Source organism: Bombina bombina, chromosome 7 (assembly GCF_027579735.1).
Source record: "Bombina bombina isolate aBomBom1 chromosome 7, aBomBom1.pri, whole genome shotgun sequence".
Classification (NCBI taxonomy): Eukaryota; Metazoa; Chordata; class Amphibia; order Anura; family Bombinatoridae; genus Bombina; species Bombina bombina.
In genome coordinates this window covers 549,564,014-549,582,941 of record NC_069505.1, presented here as the reverse complement: position 1 = coordinate 549,582,941, position 18,928 = coordinate 549,564,014, and the positions used below count along the sequence as shown (strand labels likewise).

General features: G+C 40.2%; 1 protein-coding gene across 2 annotated transcripts in view; it reads right to left on the bottom strand.

The window, feature by feature from the left end:
* The window catches only part of MGAT1 (alpha-1,3-mannosyl-glycoprotein 2-beta-N-acetylglucosaminyltransferase), a 97,106-nt gene that overhangs the window by 52,759 nt on the left and 25,419 nt on the right, over positions 1-18,928 (bottom strand). Inside the window, exon 3 of one of the 2 annotated variants that reach the window (XM_053721857.1) lies at positions 8,316-8,483. The exons of the other annotated variant lie outside the window; for it this stretch is intronic. The gene's annotated coding sequence lies outside the window, so the exon portion shown is untranslated. The remainder of the gene's footprint in view (positions 1-8,315; positions 8,484-18,928) is intronic. 2 annotated transcript variants of the gene reach the window in all.

Genomic DNA, 18,928 nt, shown 5'->3' with positions numbered 1-18,928 from the left:
GTGACAAAATTTGTGAAAAAGTGAACTTTTTTTTTTTATCGCATTTGGCGGTGAAATGGTGGCATGAAATATACCAAAATGGGCCTAGATCAATACTTTGGGATGTCTTCTAAAACAAAATATATACATGTCAAGGGATATTCAGGTATTCCTGACAGATATCAGGGTTCCAAAGTAACTAGCGCTAATTTGGAAAAAAAGTGGTTTGGAAAAGTGCTACTTGTATTTATTGCCCCATAAATTGCAAAAAAAGCAAAGAACGTGTAAACATTGGGTATTTCTAAACTCAGCACAAAATTTATAAACTATTTAGCATGGGTGTTTTTTGGTGATTGTAGATGTGTAACAGATTTTGGGGGTCAAAGTTAGAAAAAAGTGTGTTTTTTTTCCATTTTTTACTCATATTTTATCTTTTTTTTTTTAGTAAATTAGAAGATATGATGAAAATAATGGTATCTTTAGAAAGTCCATTTAATGACGAGAAAAACGGTATATAATATGTGTGGGTACAGTAAACGAGTAAGAGGAAAATTACAGCTAAACGCAAACACTGCAGAAATGTAAAAATAGCCATTGTCATTAAGGGTAAGAAAATTGAAAAATGGTCCGGTCATTAAGGGGTTAATCACACTTGAAAGTAATTTTTTTTATTCAAATATAATTTTTATTAAAAAAAAACCCCAAAAACATGATATTCCAGTATTATATGTAGGTATTCACAAAATTGTGAAGCACATAAAGTAATTTTTTTTTTTTACTTGCTAAAATATAAAATCACAACTACCGCCCTTTCAAGACCTGATTTAAAGGGACAGTAACCACCTTGTAATTACAGGACTCTATGCATCAGTCTTTGTGTATAGGCAAAGAGATTAGGAGATGTGTTAAAGAGATCTACAAGCTCAGCCCATTTAAATGGCCCGTTTTTTTTTCAATTAGCAAAACTGCTATTTCAAATACAAAAAAACAAAGGAACCATTTCTAAAATATATTTTATACTCTGCAGCTGGTATAACAACTCATTAAAAACACATTATAGGGCACATTAAACACTAAATACATTTTAAAAGCATTTATAATTTGCTGCCTTTGCTGTGCGACTTACCCCCTTCGCTGCGCCAGTACTCATGCCGTGTCTGAATGCATGAGAACGAGGCTCCCATTGGAACCTATGGAAGCAGGCTCTCATGAACGCAATGCAAACGCAAGCTCACATACGCATTGCTGTCAACTTGCAATACCAGCGCACATTAGCGTGCTCTGCTATTACTCAGTGGAGCCCAAATATCGCTTTCACAAAAGCGATATTTAGCGCTCCACTTGTAATCTGACCCTTAGTGTTTAAAATTTCCAATTTTACGGTATAATGTCATGTTACGGAATATAAAATTCCATCAAAATGTGCAGGTAAGAGTGGGGTGGTGTATAAAGGAGAGCACCTGCAGTGTGTATATGCCTTTGGCTGGAAGAGTGCCTGGTATGTGCATGTAAGGGTGTGTAGGCATGTGCCCATACGATATACCGCTCTGTAACTAGCTTTGAGCACATGCCAAGCACACCTACAACCTCAGGGAGACCACAGCAAGTGCTGCCAGCAAAATCTCTCATAATAAAAGTTCAATTATAAATTACAGTTACATTCCAGCCAAAACTGGAATCCACATGGCTTCATTTCAGTTTTGAATATAAGCATTTTTGTAATATAAATGTATTAGCCAAACTGCTTCTAATAAAAGCTATAGCCATTTCAAAAGTGTACTGAAATATGCACCATGCACCTGCATTTTAAACAGAAAAGCTAAGGTGCTTGTATCATCTGACAATGACTCAATTTGTTAATTGGTGACATGATGCAAGCCCCACTGACTCTCTTAGCAACAAAGAATACCAAAAGAACAAAGCGAAATTGACGATAAACGTAAATTGGAAAGTTGTTTAAAAAGGTATAGTAAACCAAAATGTTTTCTTTAATGATTCAGATAGATAGAGCATGCAATTTAAAGCAATTTTCTAATTTACTCATATTATCAATTTCCTTCGTTCTTTTGTCATCTTTATTTAAAAAGCAGGAATGTAAAGCTTAGGAGCCGGAACGTTTTAGGTTCTGCACCCTGGATAGTACTTGCTTACTGGTGGCTACATTAAGCCACGAATAAGCAAGCGTAACCCAGGTTCTGAACCAAAAATGGGCAGGGTCTTAAGTTTTACATCTCTGCTTTTTAAATAAAGATTCAAAGAGAATGAAGAAAAATTGATAAAAAGGAGTAAATTAGAAAGTTGCTGCTCTATCTGAATCATTAAAGAAAACATTTGGGTTTTGTATCCCTTTAAAGTTGCATGCCCTATCTGAATCATGAAAGTTTAATTTTGACTAGACTGTCCCTTTAACACTAAAACAGTGGTAACTTACTAGAAGCCTTTTTGACAATACATGTATACAGCAAACATGCTTCCATTCAAAGATGTAATTTACCTTTGTGCATTTCAATTTTGACGGAAATGTCCCTTTAATTGTCAAATGAGCTTGCCCTTCGAGTGAAAGTGCAACACACTAAGATCTGTGCAAATTCTTGTGCACTTTCACAAGGAGAAATTCGGCTCTAAAAATAGCCGAATGCCGCTGGCTGCAGCTATATTCGACATTAGTTTCATAGTAAATGTTCCAAATGCGCATCCCTTATGTCCCTTTAAATTACAAGAACAATTAAATTTAATAATGAAAGTATAATGCAATGCTGTTTTACAAAGTATTTTATATTACAATGTTTTTACTTTCCCTTTAACCCCTTAAGAAAATCAATGTACCCTGTACATCGGCTGTGCTATATAGTTCACCATATTTCAAATATCCTGAAATTATTGTACAGTACTGTATTATAAAGTTCCATTTATCTTTTGTTACGGTTAGTAAAGTACCATTGAGTCTGTAATTATAATTTTTGCATCATAAATATAGCAGTTTTGCATATAAGAGTTTTAGACACCACAATTTTTCCAATCTTAAAAAGGTATTTAAAGGGACAGTCTACACCTGAACTGCTGTTTAAAAAGATGGACAATCCGGGGGGCGGAGCCAGCCGTCGAAGAGACTAGCAGCACATTCAGTGAGCTCCTGGCTCTATATTTGATTATTGAGCTTTAATACTGAAAATTGAGCCTCTTTGGGGATTATTCTCAACATTTGTGTCAACATAGATTCAGATCTCCAGTTGAGAACGCATTCCATACTTCTAAACAGGCGGAGAGGGCACTTTACATATGTGAGCCTGAACGCTGCCCGAACTGATTGGGAGACAGCGATAGCTAAGCTGTGATAGCAGACGATACCCTTGCTATAGAGCTTTGTGGTGGAATACCTTTTTCAAGACAACAATGAAAGAGTTACTTGAAGACACACTCTGTAATTTACTAGGGGATTATATACTGGACTTACATCTAGTGCTTTTGGAGTGGCGTGAGAAAATAAATGTGCGCCACACATCCCAAGATGGCGCCGCATTACAGCTTAACACTCCTTCCCAGGGGGTGCCTTGCATTGTACCTGCTGATAAGGGGATCGCTATGGTGGAAGACAAAAAGGAGACAAGCTTTGGTGGTCAAGCGGAGGGGTTACTGGATGTACAAAAATTGAATGGCTATACACCTCTGTACCAGAACTATACTCCGGAGCTGATGGAAACATGCGTGAGAGAAGATGGAGGAGCAGCAGTTACCTTGAATCATATGGATGTCAATTTTGTTACTGGGCCTGGAGATAGTGCGATACCTTGCGATCTCCAGATAGAGGCTGGCCAGGCTCAGAGAAGGCGGAGGGACGACGGAGGTAGCCTGAAGCAAACTGGAAGGAAGCTGATACTGAAGCCCGGCGGGCAAGATGACTTATACTTGCCGCTGCCAGAAATCCCCATGCACCTGGACTGTGTTCTCCAGTATTGTTCCGGTTCTGTGATTCAGAAACATAATGTGGTCTCTACGCTAAAATGGGCAGCTTGTGGAGGTGTGATACTGTGTAAGGCACAATCATTGTCACAATACAGATATGGCATCGGGTAAGGACATTTCTGACTGTACCTGATCCTTGCTGCCAGTTGTTTGAACTACCTAAGCTTACTACTGTCAACGATGCCTTTATTAGTTAGATGTTTTCTACCTCAAGTTCTAGAGTAGCACCCGATTACAAGACTCAGACTAAACAAAATAAGCATGGTGAAATCCTCTCTCAGCATGGGAACCCTTACACAGTTATTCTACAGAGTCTGCACATACTAGTTTATAAATATGCAGATGCCCTATCTCTGTTTTTGTTCTTTTTTTTGTTTTCAGGGTTTAACTTCTGCTGACATGCTTATGTCAGTCATTTCAAGCTACACACTCAGCAATCTACTCTGTGACTAACCTCGATTAGTTAAACATTCAAGTTTGTCCATCCTATGGCTCTGGAGAATCGGAGTGGGCTATAGAGCTCCAGAATGTAGTTTACCGGACACTAGTTTTGGGTTGTGTCAGGTGAACTTTATTATTCCAGCAGGAAGACATGTCAAAATGACTGCTAAATGTGTAGGGTACACTGCTAGTTGCAGACAGTTCCCCCCTCTATGTTATGCGTATTATTGATTTACTACATGTGTTGTCCTTTTTCTCTAATTTTTCACAGGTTATTTTATGTTTATCAGTCCTGCAAGCTGCTAGTCTATTCTATGATAACCTTTATATTGATTGGTGCTCTGATATATCATTGGCGACATGTCTGTATTACCTAGTTAGAAAATGTTTGCTTTTCTGTTTGTGAACATATTAATATCTGTGCATACAGTCTATTTTACTATACAAAAATTGCTGAGAATTCCGCTAGGCTTATTAATAACAAAGTTCTCTCATAAAAAATAGGTACTGTTGAATGTACATTATATTTTGTCTGATATTTTGGCCTTCTAGATAACTCAGATTGTGGGCTCATATATTGCACGGGCCAATACCTTGCATTGAACAATGCCCTGTTATGCTCCAATATTAATTTTATCCTTTTATTACTTTATAGTTAACGAGCATTATGGTTGATGTTATAGGATAGTATATTCATATATATTATTGGCTTATACAGATTACTCTGATAGAGGACGGTACATTTTTGAGATCCAATACGCTTTCTAGATGTCACCATAGCCTAACTCACGATACCTAAGAGGCCATTTTCAAAATAATGTGTTATTTCTCCCTGAAACATATACATGTGTTAATGGTGGAAGTTTATTTGCTGAAGGATAGGTGAAGTGACACAATGTTAATTCTATCTAGGTCTAAACACGTGAACCGCCTTGTTGCGTGGCATAGGGCCCATGTCCACGCGATGGGGGGGTTTGACTTAAGTATTGACAACATTCACATACTTCACCATAGCTCAAGCACAATAGTATCTGAATTTATAATTTCCCTGCAAATGTGTTTTATTGGATGTTACAATTGTACCCCCATCAAGTTCCTTAGACTGTTTAATTGTTAATATGTATGTATACCCAATGATCTTATTGCTCTTAGCTCTCTATGTTTATTAACTCTTAAGATATGTAAATTGTTATTTAATGCCTGGCTGGCTGGCTCCGGTTTCCCCCCCCTAAGGGGTCTCCCCTTAGTAGTAGTTTAATTATTAAACATGGGAACACTGATTCCATTGAAAACCTCCCACTTATTATTCTTAAAGATGTGACAAGACAGCGGCTAATGATATTTTCCCCCCCTATTTGGTTTCAATCTGATAACTTATCTATCTATAAGCCTGAGGACCCAAAAAGAGTCCTATATGTTTGGTTTCAATCTGATAACTTATCTATCTATAAGCCTGAGGACCCAAAAAGAGTCCTATATGTTAAAAAACTAAAAAACCTGAGGCCAGCTGTTACGTTTCTTTTGACCACATAGAAATTACTACACTCCATGCAATATTTTTGTACCGATTTTAGGTATGGTTTGTTATGCTTAATGTATTGGAGGAGATGTATACTCTGGATAACTGTCCTTACGGGCTAAGGGCATATGGTTGTGGTTGTATGGTTATGCACTGTATTGTTTCTTTTTTTTTTTTGCCTCAATAAAAATATTTAAAAAAAAAAAAAAAAAAAAAAAGGACAATCCCTTTACCCAGTCCCCAGTTTTGTATAACCAACACTGTTCTATTAATATACTTTTGACTTCTGTGATTACCTTGTATTTAAGCTTTTGCGGACTGCCTCCTTATCTAGGATCTTTTGACAGACTTGCATTTCAGGCAATTAGTGCGTGAGCACAATGTTATTTATATGACGCACATGAACTAACGCCCTTTAGTTGTAAAAATTTTATTTCAAAATGCAGAGATAAGAGGCAGCCTTCAACGTCTTTGAAATTAGCATATGAGCCTACTAGGTTTAGCTTTCAACTAAGAATACCAATAGAACAAAGCAAAATTGATGATAAAAGCAAATTGGAAAGTTTAAAATTACATGCCCTATCTAAATCATGAAAGTTTATTTTTGTCTAAACTGTCCCTTGAATATAAATACTCTTTTTACCTATTTAGCTTTACAGATAACTCATCGCGCTAATGCACTGTTACAGAGATCTGTGGCAACCCGTGGGTTGCAGGTTCGATCCCGGCGAGGTCCACTCAGCCATTCATCCTTCAGAGGTCAGGTCGGTAAAATGAGTACCGTTGGGTAATAATAACACCTGTTATCAGCGCCGCAAGTCAGTTAAAGGGACATAATACTCATATGCTAAATCACTTGAAACTGATGCAGTATAACTGTAAAAAGCTGACAGGAAAATATCACCTGAGCATCTCTATGTAAAAAAGGAAGATATTTTACCTCACAATCTCCTCAGCTCAGCAGAGTAAGTTCTGTGTAAAAAGTTATACTCAGCTGCTGCCCAGCTGCAGGTTAAAAAAAATTTAAAAAAAAATGAAGAAATGAACAGCAGCCAATCAGCATCAGCAGTGCTGAGGTCATGAACTCTTTTACTGTGATCTCATGAGATTTCATTTAAACTTCCTTACACTGAATAGGGAAATAACATGAGAGTACACAAGTCTCATCCCTTCCGCTGTCCCGGGACAGACATACGGATATTCTGCTTAGAAATCCTTTACAATGGGATGTGGCTACTGAGGAACTTTTGAGATAAAATAGCTTTCTTTTTTACATAGAGATGTTCAGGTGATATTTTCTAGTCAGCTTTTTGCAGCTATACTGCATCACTTTCAAGTGTTTAAACATTTGGATATTATGGCCCTTTAAGTCTGAGGTTGTGCGCTATACAAGTATCCATTTTTATTATAGTTTTGAATGTCAACTTAGTTACAAATTTTGCATCATTTGCAAAAATCCAAAGTTCATTAAATAAAAAAATGTGTCAGTTTATCCTCAAGCCAAAATTTGACCCACTTTATTATTGAGTTTAGCCCAAAGCAATGCAGTTTACCAATTAGTCTGTTGTGTGAGACCATATCAAACGTTATGCTAAAATTTATATAACAAACAACTACTGGTCCATCCTGATCTATCACTTTAGTAATATAGTCAAAGAACTCAACTAGACTAATCCGACAAGATCTTCCTAAAAGTTCTTCTATAAGCGGTTTCGACTTTAGCAAGATTTTTTATTTTTTTTAAGCTTTAAGAGATTCCATTATTTTCTTCCTACCAGAGTTAAATTCACCGGCCTGTAGTTACCAGTATGCTGTGAAGACAGAAGTAACCATTTAGGCAGTTTGCCATTTCCTTATCTCCTTCTACAAATTTACCATCAATTGTATTGATTGTTACTACACCCTCTTAGTTTTTGTTTTACAATTATATTTTTAAAGGTTATGTCACCATTTTTCCACTGACTTATCTCCACACAAGCCTTAGCATTCCTTATTAACTACCTAAAAATACATACACACACACCATACATACATACACACACACACACACACCATACATACACACACACCCACATACATACACACACATACATACACACACACTGTATTGTCCCGAGTATAGGCCACACTTTTTCCCCCTAATGCAAGTCTTGAAACTAGGGGTGCGGCCTATACTCTGGATGTAGCGATTAAACAATATAAAGATACCGGTATACTGTAGCTTGAACAGTCCGGGTTTAGGCAATTGGTTTTAGTGGCACTGTGTGAGGGAAGGAGTGGGTTAAGAGCAAAATGTAAAGTTCGCCAGTACAGTACCGGTAATCAGAGAATCGTGGATCACAACTCACAGCAATCGTGGTTTAACATCCATGCGGATTGACAGTGTAGCGCGTATGACCACACCTCCACTCACCTCTGTGAAATCAACAGAGTTTCTCAAATGATTGACAGGGTAGCTAGTATGACCACGCCTCCACTCGCCTCGGTCAAACCAAATGTGTTTCTCAGGTGTTTCCTTAGGCAGGCAACTCCATCTGAGGTAGGAGGTAACGGGGAAAGGGAGACAGCCAAATAAAGTCCCCTATAAAAAAAAAGAAAAAAAAAGATAGGCAATTTAAAGTAGGAGATAAAAAGTACCAGTATTCTTTATTCCATGGTACGAAAAAAAAGCAGGATACAAAAAGAAGTTTTAAGTGATTCTTCCTTCTTTTTGTATCCGTCTAGTAACCAGTAGTTTTTTATTGAGGCATTAATAAGAGAGTTACGGTAATAAAACAATGAAAAGAACTTAGTAGAATACAGTATATGGTAGTAACGGTATGACAAATCATACTGTAAGGTGTACCATTTACCAATACTAACTATAGGAATCTTAACTACCGTAGCTAGGCTGATAGTAGAATACACATTATAAACCTATGAAGTACCCTAACAATAGTGAACACACTCGCCTATGTATCCTGTTTGTTCTAACTTACCATGGAATAAAGAATTATTGTTATCCTCTACTTGAGTTTCCCCAGTCTATTTTTCTTTTTTTAACCATATATTGGACTTTATTTGGGGACTGTGTGTGTGTGTGTGTGTGGGGAGGGTTGGAGGCTGAGTGCGTTAAGAGGGGGCTGTGTGTGTGGGGAGGGTAAGGAGACTTACCTTATCTGTCAGGGAGAGTGGGGGTCTGTGTTTGAGGGAGCTAGGGGGTGAGAGGGCTGAGGGGAGGGATAGTGCGAGTTGTGGGCACTGTGTGAGGGAAGGAGGCTGAGTGGGTTAATAGGAGACAGCCTGATATGAGGGGGCTTTATGTGTGTGGGGTGGTTAAGGAGACTTACCGTATCTGTCATGGAGGGAAGGGGTCTGTGTGTGAGGAAGATAGAGGGCTGGAGGGTGAGGAGGGCTGATAGGAGGTAGTTACCTGTAATAGGGTGAGTTGTGGGCACTGTGTGAGGGAGGTAGGCTGAGTGGGTTAAGAGGAGGCAGCCTGTGAGGGTTATGAGGGGGCTGTTTGTAAGGAGTTTTTCCACTGAGGGAAGAAGGCTAAGAGATTAAGGAGGGGTCTGTGTGTGAGGGAGATAGGGGACTGAGAGGGGGAGGATGAGAGGGGCTGTGTGAAAGAATAAGATTAGAAAAGGAGGCTGAGAGTGTAAGAAGAGACTGTTTGGGAGGGAGGGGGTGTATGAGGTAGAAGGGGCTGAAAGGGTCAGAGGGCGCTGAGAGGGTGAGGAGGAAGGCTGAGAGGGTAAGGAGAGAGAAACTGTTTGTGATTGAGGAAAAAGAGGGTTGGGAGAGAGTGTTGAGAGGGTGAGGAAGGGTCTGTGTGTGAGGGAGAGGGGATCTGAGAGGATGAGGAGGTGGTTGTGTGTGAGTGAGAGAAGAGCAAAGAGGGTAAGGAGGGGGCAGATAGTTGAGGATGAGGTTGTTGTTTTTTTGTACAGGAGCCAACATAAAATATGGTACCAATATGGCTGATCATGTGGGGATTCGGAGTTCGACCAGCAAAGGGATAAGGCGAAATTATGATTCAAACTTTTAGATCAAAGTTTTAAAATACGCTGAACAAACAAGCAATAGGGAAGCTGCCAGAAAATACGACGTAGATGAGAAAAATGTACGCAGATGGAAGCCGATGTGGAACAAACTAGAAAATTCTGCTTCTACAAGGAAATCGTTCAGAGGGCCAAAGAAAGGCAGGTATTGCGAAGTTGATGCAGCAGTGCTTCCCTTCATTCTAGAGCAAAGAAAAAGTGGAATGCCTGTCACCCGAAAAATCATACAATTGAAGGCATTAGAAATTGCCAGTGAATTAAATATTCCCAGGCATGAATTTAAAGCAAGCCTTGGATGGTGCCGTAGATTTATGCTCAGAAGTGGCCTCTCTCTAAGGCGCAGGACAACACTTGCACAAAGACTACCTGTTGACTTCAATGAAAAGCTGCTTGCATTCCAACGGTATGTCATAGAGCTCAGGAAAAAGCACAACTATCCATTGAGCCAAATTGGAAATGTAGACGAAACTCCAGTTTTATTTGATATGCCAAGTAATACAACCGTGGATCAAAAAGGAGCAAAATCCATTCTTATGAGGACCACAGGAAAATTACGTATAACAGCAATGTTAGCTGTTACAGCTGATGGTCATAAGCCGACACCTTATGTGATCCTAAAAAGGAAAACTATGCCGAAAGAAAGTCCAATCTTCCAAGAGGCTTAATTGTCAGATGTCATGAAAAGGGATGGATGAGCAAGGAGCTGATGAATGATTGGCTATCAGTTGTTTGGAAGAGTAGGCCTGGTGCTCTTCTTGCCAAAAAAGCTATGCTGGTATTGGATGCCTTTAAAGGACATTTAACACCTGATGTAAAAAGTAAGATTGGATCCTTGAAATCAGATCTGGTTGTAACACCAGGGGGTATGACATCCCAACTCCAAGTGCTTGATGTTGTGGTCAACAAGCCATTTAAAGATAATCTACGGCAACAGTATTCTGAATGGCTTGTGGCTGGAGATCATGCCCTCACACCAAGCAGCAAAATGAAGAAACCATCAGTGGCTCTGCTGTGTCAGTGGATTATTTCTGCATGGGCAATGATATCTTCAGAATCAATCATAAAAGGATTCAAAAAATGTTGCCCGTCAAATGCATTGGATGGTAGTGAAGATGATGGTTTGTGGGAAGATCAGAGAGAAGTTGATCGGGAGAAAAATGAAGAAAGAGTGATGAAAACCTGAGCAAAAATACTGGTATTGGTGGAGAGACAGGCAGTGAAAGTGACTAAAATTTCTCAAAGGGATGACTTAAGAACATTTGCTAATGTTGTTTATTATTGTGCAGGGGAAAGGGCGACGACTGTTCCCATCAGTCTCCTTGTTGTCCATTCCTTTTCCCTTCTTTATTTACAGTATAACTACAAAATAGTTTTCAATATTTCTGTGAGTGTGGTATAAAGCATACCAAAAGTGTTAAAAGTTATAAGACTTATAAGACCTTCCCATGACACTGCAGCTACTCCTGTATATGCTGACCCTATACAAATACGGTATATCATGGATTACAGCCCCTCCTCCTACTCAGCCGGGTTGGACATTATATATATATACATACATACATACATACATACATACATACACACACACATAAATACATATACACACATACATATACAGTGGGGCAAAAAAGTATTTAGTCAGCCACCAATTGTGCAAGTTCTCCCACTTAAGAAGATGAGAGAGGCCTGTAAATTTTTATCATAGGTATACCGCAACTAAGAGACAAAATGTGGAAACAAATCCAGACAATCACATTGTCTGATTTGGAAAGAATTTATTTGCATATTATGGTGGAAAATAAGTATTTGGTCAGTATCAAAAGTTCATCTCAATACTTTGTTATATATCCTTTGTTGGCAATGTCAGAGGTCAAACGTTTTCTGTAAGTCTTCACAAGGTTGTCACACACTGTTGCTGGTATGTTGGCCCATTCCTGCATGATCTCCTCTAGAGCAGTGATGTTTTGGGGCTGTCGCTAGGCAACACAGACTTTCAACTCCCTCCAAAGGTTTTCTATGAGGTGGACTGGCTAGGCCACTCCAGGACCATGAAATGCTTCTATTGAAGCCACTCCGTTGCCTGGGCGGTGTGTTTGGGATCATTGTCATGCTGAAAGACCCAGCCACGTTTCATCTTCAATGCCCTTGCTGATGGAAGGAGGTTTGCACTCAAAATCTCACGATACATGGCCCCATTCATTCTTTCATGTACACGGATCAGTCGTGTTCACTTTGCAGAGAAACAGCCCCAAAGCATGATGTTGCCACCCCCATGCTTCACAGTAGGTATGGTGTTCTTTGGTTGCAACTCAGCGTTCTCTCTCCTCCAAACATGACGAGTTGTGTTTCTACCAAACAGTTCTACTTTGGTTTCATCTGACCATATGACATGCTCCCAATCCGCTTCTGGATCATCCAAATGCTCTCTAACATGCTTCAGACGGGCCCGGGCATGTACTGGCTTAAACAGGGGGACACGTCTGGCACTGCTGAGTCCCTGGCGGCATAGTGTGTTACTGATGGTAGCCTTTGTTACGTTGGTCCCAGCTCTCTGCAGGTCATTCACTAGGTCCCCCCGTGTGGTTCTGGGATGTTTGCTCACCGTTCTTGTGATCATTTTGACCCCACGGGGTGAGATCTTGCGTGGAGCCCCAGATCGAGGGAGATTATCAGTGGTCTTGTAGGTCTTCCATTTTCTAATTATTGCTCCCACAGTTGATTTCTTCACACCAAGCTGCTTGCCTATTGCAAATTCAGTCTTCCCAGCCTGGTGCAGGTCTACAATTTTGTTTCTGGTGTTCTTTGACAGCTCTTTGGTCTTCACCATAGCGGAGTTTGGAGTGTGACTGTTGGAGGTTGTGGACAGGAGTCTTTTATACTGATAACAAGTTCAATGTGATTGTCTGGATTTGTTTCCACATTTTGTCTCTCTTAGTTGAGGTATACCTATGATAAAAATTACAGGCCTCTCTCATCTTCTTAAGTGGGAGAACTTGCACAATTGGTGGCTGACTAAATACTTTTTTGCCCCACTACATTATAATATATATATACATATACACACACACACACCTCTCTCTCTCTTTGTCAACTATATTTGAGGGAATCTCACATGCACAGCCATCACCCAATAAAATAAATGCTTTAAGAATATGATCTTATTACAACTAAAAAATAGAAACAAAAAATTGAGATATTTAACCATGCATTAAATATTAAAATAGCAATATCTGTAAACTTCCTTTCTGTACTTTCTGTAGTGTAATATGCTCTGCACTTCATGCCAATAATTTAAGAGAACTGAAACCTGGTAAATATGCAAATCTGTAATGCTGAAGTTCTAGAAGCTTATTGAAGAAATACAGATGTAAAAATGACAGCATACGGTAGGAGAGAGAAAAAGAGGCAGTCAGGAGGCGCTTTGGATTGCCCTATGCTTCATGACTATAATTTGAAAGAAGTGAAAAAGAAAGAGAGCGCAAGAGAAAGAGAGCAAGAGCGAGCGACGGGAAAAGACAAGAGAGACAGGAAAAGAAAAGAGACGAAACAAGAAAAGAGAGACAAGACAAGAGTCGAGAGAGATTACCCTCCCACCTAACACTTTCACACCCTGATCCCTCCCAAACAGCTCTCTTCCCTCCCTTACCCCCACAGGTCACCACCATCTTAGGTACTGGCAGACAGTCGTCCAGTATGAAGATTAAAGGCCATTTTTTTCTTATTAAATAGTTTTTAATATTTTCTGCAGTGTAGGATCAACCTTACCCTCCAACCTCCTAATCCTTCCCAAACAGCTCTCTAACCCTCCCCCTCTAACTAGTGTTAACCAATATATATATATATATATATATACACACACACATACATAGCCCTCAGTTTACGCCGGGGTTAGGTTCCAGAAGGAATGGTTGTAAATCGAAACCATTGTAAATTGAAACCCAGTTTATAATGTAAGTCAATGGGAAGTGAGGGAGTTAGGTTCCAGGCCCTTCTCAAAATTGTCATAAGTAACACCTAATACATTATTTTTAAAGCTTTGAAATTAAGACTTTAAATGCTAAACAGCATTATAAACCTAATAAAATAATCACACAACACAGAATATATAATTAAACTAAGTTAAATGAACAAAAACATTTGCTAAACAGCATTATAAACCTAATAAAATAATCACAACACAGACTTCACTTGCATTTTTCTGCAAAAAGTTCTTTCTATGCATTCCAATCTGGACTGATTTATAGACAGGAAGATCTTGTTCCTTTGAAAATCTGCTTGAGAGCTCAGGTCTGGTTAAACTGATTAATTTCAGCTTGCTTGGCTTTGCTGCAACACAAGCGGACAGCTCCACCTACTGGCTATTTTAATAAATGCACTGCTTCTCAATAGCAGTCACATGACTGGAAAAAAAGGTTGTTATTCTGAAACGGTGTAAATTGAACCGTTGTAAACCGAGGGCCATATGTATGTATGTATGTATGTATGTATGTATGTATGTATGTATGTATGTATGTATGTATATATATATATATATATATATATATATGTTTTTAAAGTAGAAAACCTCTACAGCTCGTGTAGCTGTAAGCTTTTTGGTATAGGGTGCGCAAAGTCTAAGCACAATACATATAAATTTGTATGCACAGTATAAATTATAGATGTGAACAAATGGATATATATATACACAAAATTAAGTGTGCACATGTAAGTGCATGTATGTACGTATATTCTGAGGGTATAAGAAGGAGAATAATATAAAGATATAAATATATATCTCTACATATACATGCACACGTACACCTAAATACAAGAGGACATAAAAATGGCTGCTATGAATAAAACATCCAGTGTGCGGGAAAACCTTTTCCTAGTAATCCCTAAAATAAAGAAATAACAATGGAGAGTTCTGGATGAAATTCAGCGCTATTTCAGAGTCCCCTAAAAAAAATTTGAAATAATTGCATGTACATATACAGGGTGTATGGTGATTTACAATTCATAAAAAACGCACATATCCCAAATGACATAAGGAATGAATAATGGGAGAAATTTCATACAGTCAATGAAAATTCGATATCCAAAGAAATTTCTTGTATTGTACTTACTAGACACCCCCTCAATCATATGAGGTAAGTGTGATGCGTGGTAGAACAGGTTGCCTGCAGGTGATGTAATGGTTCAGTGTTGGATTATACGATATGTAAAACTTCCCCTCGGTGCCAGTAGAAATCCTTCCACCAGTTTCTGGTATATGTCTACACCGGTCTGCAGAATGTGTATATACACACGCAATCCCCTCAGCAGATGGTGATGGATATTCGTTTGGTGTATTATAAATGAAAAGAGGGATAACAAAACATAGCGTAATCCTGAGTCTCCTATATATTAAGATTTATTCAACTTTGTTGCTGTCGTCCTACCAAGGGCGCTAGGAATTCAGACTCAGTATAGCCATATATTAGTGGAGAGAGCACACAGAATTGGACCAACTTTCTTGCTGGACTTTCATCCAGGTCATTAATTTCAGGTCTGGTAAAACTGATTAATTTCAGCTTGCTTGGCTGCAACACAAGCAGACAGCTCCACCTACTGGCTATTTTAATAAATGCACTGCTTCTCAATAGCAGTCACATGACTGGAAAAAAAGGTTGTTATTCTGAAATGGTGTAAATTGAACCGTTGTAAACCGAGGGCAACATAAAATTATAATTACATCCCCACCCCACATTGTTCTTGTAGCGTAGCTCCCCATCCCTCTCTTTGCCTTTATCTTTATTATTATTTATTTTGTAGGGACCCCCCCACTCCCTCCGCTGCTGGACCGCCTACCGGATTCCCTCCCACACCTCCTGTCGGCACCAGCAAATGATCATTACAGACTTTGTGCAGTCAGGATTTATCAATCAGCGGTAATCAGACTGCTGCTTCCCTGCCCTGTTCTCAACCTCTTAGGTGGAGATTTTCAATCCGCTGCCTGTATTTACCACTGCACATGATCGCTCCTGTGTGCTCAAGTGCAACCCCGCCCACAGCCAATCACGCGCAGGCGAGCGATCGTGTGCACTGGTAAATGCAGGCAATGGATTGCTGCCCTCCAAAGGAAAAGCCAGACGGACAGGGGTGAATATGTATGCCCCTGTCCTTCCGTGAATGATAAATCTAGCTCAATATGTGGCGTTTCCCTAGAATATTATTTTCTTGCTATCCGACTGCCCTTTAACGCTATAACAATGGTCAGCGTTGCGCAAGCAGATAAAGCCATGCTATGCACATGGTAGGACACAGTTTCTGGACTCTGAGCGCACACACACACACATGTGCAGTAACTTGCGGTGAGGTTCGGATTGTCAAACCAGCAGAGAATGAATAATAAAAACAGAATTTATGTTTACCTGATAAATTTCTTTCTCCAACGGTGTGTCCGGTCCACGGCGTCATCCTTACTTGTGGGATATTCTCTTCCCCAACAGGAAATGGCAAAGAGCCCAGCAAAGCTGGTCACATGATCCCTCCTAGGCTCCGCCTACCCCAGTCATTCGACCGACGTTAAGGAGGAATAATAGCATAGGAGAAACCATATGGTACCGTGGTGACTGTAGTTAAAGAAAATAAATTATCAGACCTGATTAAAAAACCAGGGCGGGCCGTGGACCGGACACACCGTTGGAGAAAGAAATTTATCAGGTAAACATAAATTCTGTTTTCTCCAACATAGGTGTGTCCGGTCCACGGCGTCATCCTTACTTGTGGGAACCAATACCAAAGCTTTAGGACACGGATGAAGGGAGGGAGCAAATCAGGTCACCTAAATTGAAGGCACCACGGCTTGCAAAACCTTTCTCCCAAAAACAGCCTCAGAAGAAGCAAAAGTATCAAACTTGTAAAATTTGGTAAAAGTGTGCAGTGAAGACCAAGTCGCTGCCCTACATATCTGATCAACAGAAGCCTCGTTCTTGAAGGCCCATGTGGAAGCCACAGCCCTAGTGGAATGAGCTGTGATTCTTTCGGGAGGCTGCCGTCCGGCAGTCTCGTAAGCCAATCTGATGATGCTTTTAATCCAAAAAGAGAGAGAGGTAGAAGTTGCTTTTTGACCTCTCCTTTTACCTGAGTAAACAACAAACAAGGAAGATGTTTGTCTAAAATCCTTTGTAGCATCTAAATAGAATTTTAGAGCGCGAACAACATCCAAATTGTGCAACAAGCGTTCCTTCTTTGAAACTGGTTTCGGACACAGAGAAGGTACGATAATCTCCTGGTTAATGTTTTTGTTAGAAACAACTTTTGGAAGAAAACCAGGTTTAGTACGTAAAACCACCTTATCTGCATGGAACACCAGATAAGGAGGAGAACACTGCAGAGCAGATAATTCTGAAACTCTTCTAGCAGAAGAAATTGCAACTAAAAACAAAACTTTCCAAGATAATAACTTAATATCAACGGAATGTAAGGGTTCAAACGGAACCCCCTGAAGAACTGAAAGAACTAAATTGAGACTCCAAGGAGGAGTCAAAGGTTTGTAAACAGGCTTGATTCTAACCAGAGCCTGAACAAAGGCTTGAACATCTGGCACAGCTGCCAGTTTTTTGTGAAGTAACACCGACAAGGCAGAAATCTGTCCCTTCAGGGAACTTGCCGATAATCCTTTTTCCAATCCTTCTTGAAGGAAGGATAGAATCCTAGGAATCTTAACCTTGTCCCAAGGGAATCCTTTAGATTCACACCAACAGATATATTTTTTCCAAATCTTGTGGTAAATCTTTCTAGTTACAGGCTTCCTGGCCTGAACAAGAGTATCGATAACAGAATCTGAGAAACCTCGCTTCGATAAAATCAAGCGTTCAATCTCCAAGCAGTCAGCTGGAGTGAAACCAGATTCGGATGTTCGAACGGACCCTGAACAAGAAGGTCTCGTCTCAAAGGTAGCTTCCAAGGTGGAGCCGATGACATATTCACCAGATCTGCATACCAAGTCCTGCGTGGCCACGCAGGAGCTATCAAGATCACCGACGCCCTCTCCTGATTGATCCTGGCTACCAGCCTGGGGATGAGAGGAAACGGCGGGAACACATAAGCTAGTTTGAAGGTCCAAGGTGCTACTAGTGCATCCACTAGAGCCGCCTTGGGATCCCTGGATCTGGACCCGTAGCAAGGAACTTTGAAGTTCTGACGAGAGGCCATCAGATCCATGTCTGGAATGCCCCATAGTTGAGTGACTTGGGCAAAGATTTCCGGATGGAGTTCCCACTCCCCCGGATGCAATGTCTGACGACTCAGAAAATCCGCTTCCCAATTTTCCACTCCCGGGATGTGGATAGCAGACAGGTGGCAGGAGTGAGACTCCGCCCATAGAATAATCTTGGTCACTTCTTCCATCGCTAGGGAACTCCTTGTTCCCCCCTGATGGTTGATGTACGCAACAGTCGTCATGTTGTCTGATTGAAACCGAATGAACTTGGTCCTCGCTAGCTGAGGCCAAGCCTTGAGAGCATTGAATATCGCTCTCAGTTCCAGAATATTTATCGGTAGAAGAGATTCTTCCCGAGACCAAAGACCCTGAGCTTTCAGGGATCCCCAGACCGCGCCCCAGCCCATCAGACTGGCGTCGGTCGTGACAATGACCCACTCTGGTCTGCGGAATGTCATCCCTCGTGACAGGTTGTCCAGGGACAGCCACCAACGGAGTGAGTCTCTGGTCCTCTGATTTACTTGCATCTTTGGAGACAAGTCTGTATAGTCCCCATTCCACTGACTGAGCATGCACAGTTGTAATGGTCTTAGATGAATGCGCGCAAAAGGAACTATGTCCATTGCCGCTACCATCAACCCGATCACTTCCATGCACTGAGCTACGGAAGGAAGAGGAACGGAATGAAGTATCCGACAAGAGTCCAGAAGCTTTGACTTTCTGGCCTCTGTTAGAAAAATCCTCATTTCTGAGGAGTCTATAATTGTTCCCAAGAAGGGAACCCTAGTTGACGGGGAT